Source organism: Procambarus clarkii, chromosome 2 (assembly GCF_040958095.1).
Source record: "Procambarus clarkii isolate CNS0578487 chromosome 2, FALCON_Pclarkii_2.0, whole genome shotgun sequence".
In the NCBI taxonomy this organism is placed as follows: domain Eukaryota; kingdom Metazoa; phylum Arthropoda; class Malacostraca; order Decapoda; family Cambaridae; genus Procambarus; species Procambarus clarkii.
The window spans coordinates 40,681,854-40,689,733 of record NC_091151.1 but is presented as its reverse complement, the minus strand read 5'-3'; positions in this window follow the sequence as shown (position 1 = coordinate 40,689,733).

Sequence of the window (7,880 nt, the reverse complement as noted above, 5' to 3'; positions counted from 1 at the left end):
GGTGGTAGAAGACAATGTGAGTATACGCGGGTCCCCTACAAGGATTCCCCGGATGCTGCATATCGACTTCTTCGAGGTAGAGGGTCCCTACAAAATACATACATACATACATATATATATATATATATATATATATATATATATATATATATATATATATATATATATATATATGTCGTACCTAGTAGCCAGAACGCACTTCTCAGCCTACTATACAAGGACCGATTTGCCTAATAAGCCAAGTTTTCATGAATTAATTGTTTTTTGACTACCTAACCTAACATTTTCGGCTACCTAACCTAACCTAACCTATAAAGATAGGTTAGGTTAGGTTAGGTAGGGTTGGTTAGGTTCGGTCATATATCTACGTTAATTTTAACTCCATTAACAAAAAATTGACCTCATACATAATGAAATGGGTAGCTTTATCATTTCATAAGAAAAAAATTAGAGAAAATATATTAATTCAGGAAAACTTGGCTTATTAGGCAAATCGGGCCTTGCATAGTAGGCCAAAAAGTGTATTCTGGCTATTAGGTACGACATATATATATATATATATATATATATATATATATATATATATATATATATATATATATATATATATATATATATATATATATATCAAATAGCCGGAACTGCACTTCTTGGCCAAGTAATGACGGTACGATTAACCTAATGTATTTATACATCAACCTAATGTATTTATACATCACTGATTATTGATGGAATCTGGAACTGTAGTTGATCTAAACAGTTGTTTGTACGTATAAAATGAGCCTTTTCCAAGCACTTAATTACCACTATTGCCACAGCAAAGTATTTTGATATTAAAACTAATTATTTTTTGTTTTCACGTAATTAGTTCTAATAAATCCCCGAAAGCCGTCTTGTAAAACTTTGATTAATATGTATGGAAATTTCTCCCATGAAGCAAATTTTAATTAATATTTTAACTTTTTTTTTTACGACGATGATTACAAGGTGTGTATCTTGGTCGCATGACTGTCCTGTTGAGTGTTGACTCATTATGCTAAGTGGTTATGGCCTATTGACTCACGATGTTCATTGATGATGCCATCATGCCTGACGACGTTGACTGATGATGTCCTATTGAGCGTTGACTGATGATGTCCTATTGAGCGTTGACTGATGATGTCCTATTGAGCGTTGACTGATGATGTCCTATTGAGCGTTGACTGATGATGTCCTATTGAGGGTTGACTGATGATCTTCTGTTGAGTATTCAACGATGTCCTGAAGTGTTGACTGATAGTGTTGATTGATGATGTCCTGTTGAGTGTTGAATAATGGGCGTTGATTGATGGTATCCTGTAGTGTGTTGACTAATGGGCGTTGATTGATGATGTCCTGTTGAGTGTTGAATAATGGGCGTTGATTGATGATGTCCTGTTGAATGTTGACTGATAGTGTTGATTGATGGTATCCTGTTGAGTGTCCACTGATGATGTCCTGATGAGTGACGCTGTTAACAACGACACGAAGAATGGGATCACTGGCACCTGTACTGTTAATTCCATATTAATAGTAAGTGTATTACATTCAACGAAGCTCCGACTCTTCCCCTGAGAACACACATAATCACTTATGACATCGAACCAGCTGCTTTTTTCTTTTAATTGAAGAGTTACGACAGCTGTTTTTGGTCACTGATTCTGTTTCGACGACATGTTCCTAGTTGTGACCAGATGTTTAGAGCTGCCACCAACTGTTTAGAGCTGCCACCAACTGTTCAGAGCTGCCACCAACTGTTCAGAGCTGCCACCAACTGTTCAGAGCTGCCACCAACTGTTCAGAGCTGCCACCAACTGTTTAGAGCTGCCACCAACTGTTCAGAGCTGCCACCAACTGTTCAGAGCTGCCACCAACTGTTCAGAGCTGCCACCAACTGTTTAGAGCTGCCACCAACTGTTCAGAGCTGCCACCAACTGTTCAGAGCTGCCACCAACTGTTCAGAGCTGCCACCAACTGTTCAGAGCTGCCACCAACTGTTTAGAGCTGCCACCAACTGTTCAGAGCTGCCACCAACTGTTCAGAGCTGCCACCAACTGTTCAGAGCTGCCACCAACTGTTCAGAGCTGCCACCAACTGTTCAGAGCTGCCACCAACTGTTCAGAGCTGCCACCAACTGTTCAGAGCTGCCACCAACTGTTTAGAGCTGCCACCAACTGTTCAGAGCTGCCACCAACTGTTCAGAGCTGCCACCAAACTGTTCAGAGCTGCCATCAAACTGTTCAGAGCTGCCACCAACTGTTCAGAGCTGCCACCAACTGTTCAGAGCTGCCACCAACTGTTCAGAGCTGCCACCAACTGTTCAGAGCTGCCACCAACTGTTCAGAGCTGCCACCAACTGCTCAGAGCTGCCACCAACTGTTCATAGCTGCGGTGAATTTGTTCTACTATGCATCTGGCTGCTCCCAGCTCTGAATAAGAATTCATCAAGCGTTTGACTGTTCACTTACGAAACCTGTACATCTTTCCTCAATTACGGTGGCTAAGTTTGTTTTTATTAAACAGGCGATGAGAAAGCGGTCGGAGGTTGTCTTAACAATAATAACCTTAGGTGGAGCACCACCTCGCAGCGTTCCCAAGCTTGTAAGCTACTTAATATATACAAATTAAGCCGCCATGATCGAGGAGATATGTAAATGTTTCGTAAGTGGATGCGGAAATACTCGATGAATCTTAGCCGTGCTTTCTCTCACTGTCCTTACTTAAATTTACCTCGTAATTATGTACTTTCTCCCGAGGATCTGAGCTTGTGTAAAGTGGACCTGAGCTTGTGAAAAGTGGACCTGAGCTTGTGAAAAGTGGACCTGAGCTTGTGAAAAGTGGACCTGAGCTTGTGAAAAGTGGACCTGAGCTTGTGACAAGTGGACCTGAGCTTGTGAAAAGTGGACCTGAGCTTGTGAAAAGTGGACCTGAGCTTGTGAAAAGTGGACCTGAGCTTGTGACAAGTGGACCTGAGCTTGTGAAAAGTGGACCTGAGCTTGTGAAAAGTGGACCTGAGCTTGTGAAAAGTGGACCTGAGCTTGTGAAAAGTGGACCTGAGCTTGTGAAAAGTGGATCTGAGCTTGTGGCAAGTGGACCTGAGCTTGTGTTCACAATTTATCCCAAACACTTTGCCCAAATCAACAACCCTTGTTCAACGAGACCAACAACGGTCGCTAGACACAGTAACAGTGAGCACAAAAACAAGGACAGACATTCATGGGAATTACAACACCAAAGGCGACAGAAATAACTACAGAAATGACAGGAATAAGCATAGTAAAAACAACGTCCATAAAAACTACAACAACAACAACTATAACAACAGATTTGTGAGAGATTTCAAAGACTTGTATTTCAAAAGAACGTTTGAGAAAAATATAACAGCTTCCGAAACAAATATAAACAATTTCTTCCAGTTATTTTAAAAAGTTTTAGTTAGCCCTGAGCCCCGGAATGGGAGACTTCAGGCATATAGAAAACGGCACGTCTCAGCTTTGGCTATCTTCTCCCCTAGAATATATATAAACACTTTCGTGAAGAGATAAAGAGACTTAACGTCTTAAATGTACTCCCTCGGAGACTACTGACACTGGAGTTGAGAGAGACCAATAACGGAGACCAGTAGACCTCAGACTTGGAGAACAACTCCTCTCAACTTTGGCTATCTCCATCACTTCCTGCAGCCTGGTTATTGCTGGAACAACTTGGTCCTTTGAATACATTGTTGCAGCTGCTATGAATGTGCGATTGTTATTGTGGTGTGTGTGTGTGTGTGTGTGTGTGTGTGTGTGTGTGTGTGTGTGTGTGTGTGTGTGTGTGTGTGTGTGTGTGTGTGTGTGTGTGTGTGTGTGTGTGTACTCACCTAGTTGTGTTTGCGGGGGTTGAGCTCTGGCTCTTTGGTCCCGCCTCTCAACCGTCAATCAACAGGTGTACAGATTCCTGAGCCTATCGGGCTCTGTCATATCTACACTTGAAACTGTGTATGGAGTGAGCCTCCACCACATCACCCCCTAATGCATTCCATTTGTCAACCACTCTGACACTAAAAAAGTTCTTTCTAATATCTCTGTGGCTCATTTGGGCACTCAGTTTCCACCTGTGTCCCCTTGTGCGTGTTCCCCTTGTGTTAAATAGACTGTCTTTATCTACCCTATCAATCCCCTTCAGAATCTTGAATGTGGTGATCATGTCCCCCCTAACTCTTCTGTCTTCCAGCGAAGTGAGGTTTAATTCCCGTAGTCTCTCCTCGTAGCTCATACCTCTCAGCTCGGGTACTAGTCTGGTGGCAAACCTTTGAACCTTTTCCAGTTTAGTCTTATCCTTGACTAGATATGGACTCCATGCTGGGGCTGCATACTCCAGGATTGGCCTGACATATGTGGTATACAAAGTTCTGAATGATTCTTTACACAAGTTTCTGAATGCCGTTCGTATGTTGGCCAGCCTGGCATATGCCGCTGATGTTATCCGCTTGATATGTGCTGCAGGAGACAGGTCTGGCGTGATATCAACCCCCAAGTCTTTTTCCTTCTCTGACTCCAGAAGAATTTCCTCTCCCAGATGATACCTTGTATCTGGCCTCCTGCTCCCTACACCTATCTTCATTACATTACATTTGGTTGGGTTAAACTCTAACAACCATTTGTTCGACCATTCCTTCAGCTTGTCTAGGTCTTCTTGAAGCCTCAAACAGTCCTCTTCTGTTTTAATCCTTCTCATAATTTTAGCATCGTCCGCAAACATTGAGAGAAATGAATCGATACCCTCCGGGAGATCATTTACATATATCAGAAACAAGATAGGACCGAGTACAGAGCCCTGTGGGACTCCACTGGTGACTTCACGCCAATCGGAGGTCTCACCCCTCACCGTAACTCTCTGCTTCCTATTGCTTAGATACTCCCTTATCCACTGGAGCACCTCACCAGCTACACCTGCCTGTCTCTCCAGCTTATGTACCAGCCTCTTATGCGGTACTGTGTCAAAGGCTTTCCGACAATCCAAGAAAATGCAGTCCGCCCAGCCCTCTCTTTCTTGCTTAATCTGTGTCACACACACTGTGTGTGTGTGTGTGTGTGTGTGTGTGTGTGTGTGTGTGTGTGTGTGTGTGTGTGTGTGTGTGTGTGTGTGTGTGTGTGTCTGTGTGTGCAAGTTCTCACGTATTTGTGCCTGCAAGATCGAGCATTAGCTCTTGGACTTCGCCTTTCCAGCTGCTAGTTATCTCAAGCAATGTCTCCTGGCCTATTTCCCTGTCATATCTACTTTTAAATTTATAAATGAAGTTTGCTTCTACAACCTGCTCTTTTAGTCAATTCCATTTTCCCACTACTCGTACGCCAAATGTCAACTTTCTAACGTCTCTATAACTTATCTGAGTCTCAAGCTTCCATCCATGCTCCCTTTGTTCTATTCATATTTATTGTGAACATTTCCTCTATTTCCAAACTGTTAATCCCCCTAAGTATTTTACACGTCTCTATCATGTCTCTCCTCTCCTTTTTTCTGGTGTCGTCAGATTCAGTTCTTTCAGTCTCACTTCATATTCCATACCTCGCAATTCTGGGACGAGCCTCACTGCAAATTTCTGAACCTTTTTCTAGTTTCCTTATGTGTTTCTTCACACACTACATGATAGGGAGGCATACTCTAAAACTGGTCTCGCGTAGGCAGTGTAGAGCATTCTAAATGCCTCCTTATTTAGGTTCTTGAACGAAGTTCTAACTTTATTTAATGTAGAGTCCGCTGCTGACGTTATCCTACTTATCTGCGTCTCTTGAGTTAGGTTTGGTGTTACGTCCACTTCCAGGTCTCTTTCTCGAGTCGTTGCAGGGAGAACTGGTAGTTTGCCTTCACTGTGTATGGTCCCTTTGGTCTCCTGTCATCTGTTCCTATTTCACCACTTTACACTTTCTCGTACTGAACTCCAGTAGCCCTTTCTTCGACCACCTTTGCAACTTGTTCAGGTCCTCTTGGAGAATCCTACAATCCTCGGCTGTCACAACTCGTTTCATTAATTTCGCATCATCTGCAAACATCGATATATAATACGCAACTCCTGTAGACACGTCATTTATACATTAGATATAGAAATGGTCACAGCATCTATCCTTGATGTGCTCCACTTGCTAGTGCTGTGAGTGACGTACTGGACACTTAAAACAAATTAATGTCTGATCAAAACTGAACATGGTATCCACTTTTGCCAATGTGGCACAATGGAAACTATTATTTTCATTCATTTCACAGCGATATAGTAAAATGTTCGTATCCGATACCGTAGAGATTCACGGCGAAGATCATGCTTTAAGACCACTCTCGTGTTCTTAAAGATATCCTCATATTGCACCCAAAATTTGCCAGTGCAGGCTACTGAACATATGGCCCTGTATGACTAACCATCCTGCGAGATGGGGACTTTTAGTATCACTGCTACCTTATTTAATCTTGTGTTGATGATATCCTCATAATGCACCCGGAGTCTGCCAGTGCAGACTACTAATCATATGCCTCTGTATGACTAACCATCCTGTGTGATGGGGATTTTTTAGCATCACGTAGCTAGCTTTCTGACATTGTACTGCCCTTCATATAGTCTAGGGTAGCTGCACAAATGCACATGTACCTAATGTGTTAATAAAAAAAAAAAAATTACAAATAATGAAAAACAAATATTTATACAAGTAAAATGTGAAGCTACCCTTTATTCCTCGAAGAATATAAAAAAGATATTTATACACTAGGAATTAAAATAACAACTTTAGCAGTTGAGAAAACTACTCTTAAAAGTATTACAGAAAATAGAAACACACGCATTACAAAAAAGTTAAATAAAACTTCTTAAATCTAAATAAATATGAAATAACCTTCATGTGTTAAGGAATATATATGTAACTCGTGTAAATTTCATTGTATTAAGAAGTTTAACTTAATGCCTTAAAGAAAACTTGAAGGGGGAACATGATGCCATAAAGAAAATGTGAGACTGCAATTCATGTGACAAGCGAGCGGAGACTCGTTTGATGTGTCGACGGGCTAGTTTGTATACATTAGCTCGGTGCTTGTGTCCTGTGAGGGTTGACACTGTGTCCTCTGAGGACACGTTGAGGAGGGAGGGGAAGACAGGAGAGCATGAAGGAAATAGCGGGTTGAAAATCGTGGGAACATACAACGAAATTATTAGCAAAAGGAGTTTTCTAGATTGGCATAATTTTGGGGCAAGACCCATAATCTCACATACACAGAAAAACGATGGTTTACGCATCTTCTTGAGGTTATCTTGAGATGATTTCAGGGCTTTAGTGTCCCTGCGGCCCGGTCCTCGACCAGGCCCGCACCCCTAGGAAGCAGCCCGTGACAGCTGACTAACACCCAGGTACCTATTTTACTGCTAGGTAACAGGGGCATAGGATGAAAGAAACTCTGCCCATTGTTTCTTGCCGGCGCCCGGGATCGAACCCGGGACCACAGGATGACAAGTCCAGCGTGCTGTCCGCTCGGCCGACCGGCATACTATGAGCAACGGTAAATTAGGATGGAAACTTGAGCTATCGTAAAACTAGAAAGCAAATGAAATTAAGTAGGAGGTAATGTGCCCAAAGACAGTTTCACACACCACCACTCCCACAAATCACCACAAACCACCCTCACAAGCTACTGGCATCCACCAACTAACAATCACAAGCAATATTCATGAACTACCTCCATAAACCATAACCACGCCAACACCTCCATCACACAAATACTCCCACAAACCCACCACCCCACACAATCCCTACACACCACCACTTCACAGCACCATCCCCCTCCCGACCACACCAAACATACCACAAACATATTTGGTTTAACAATAATCTCAACACAAC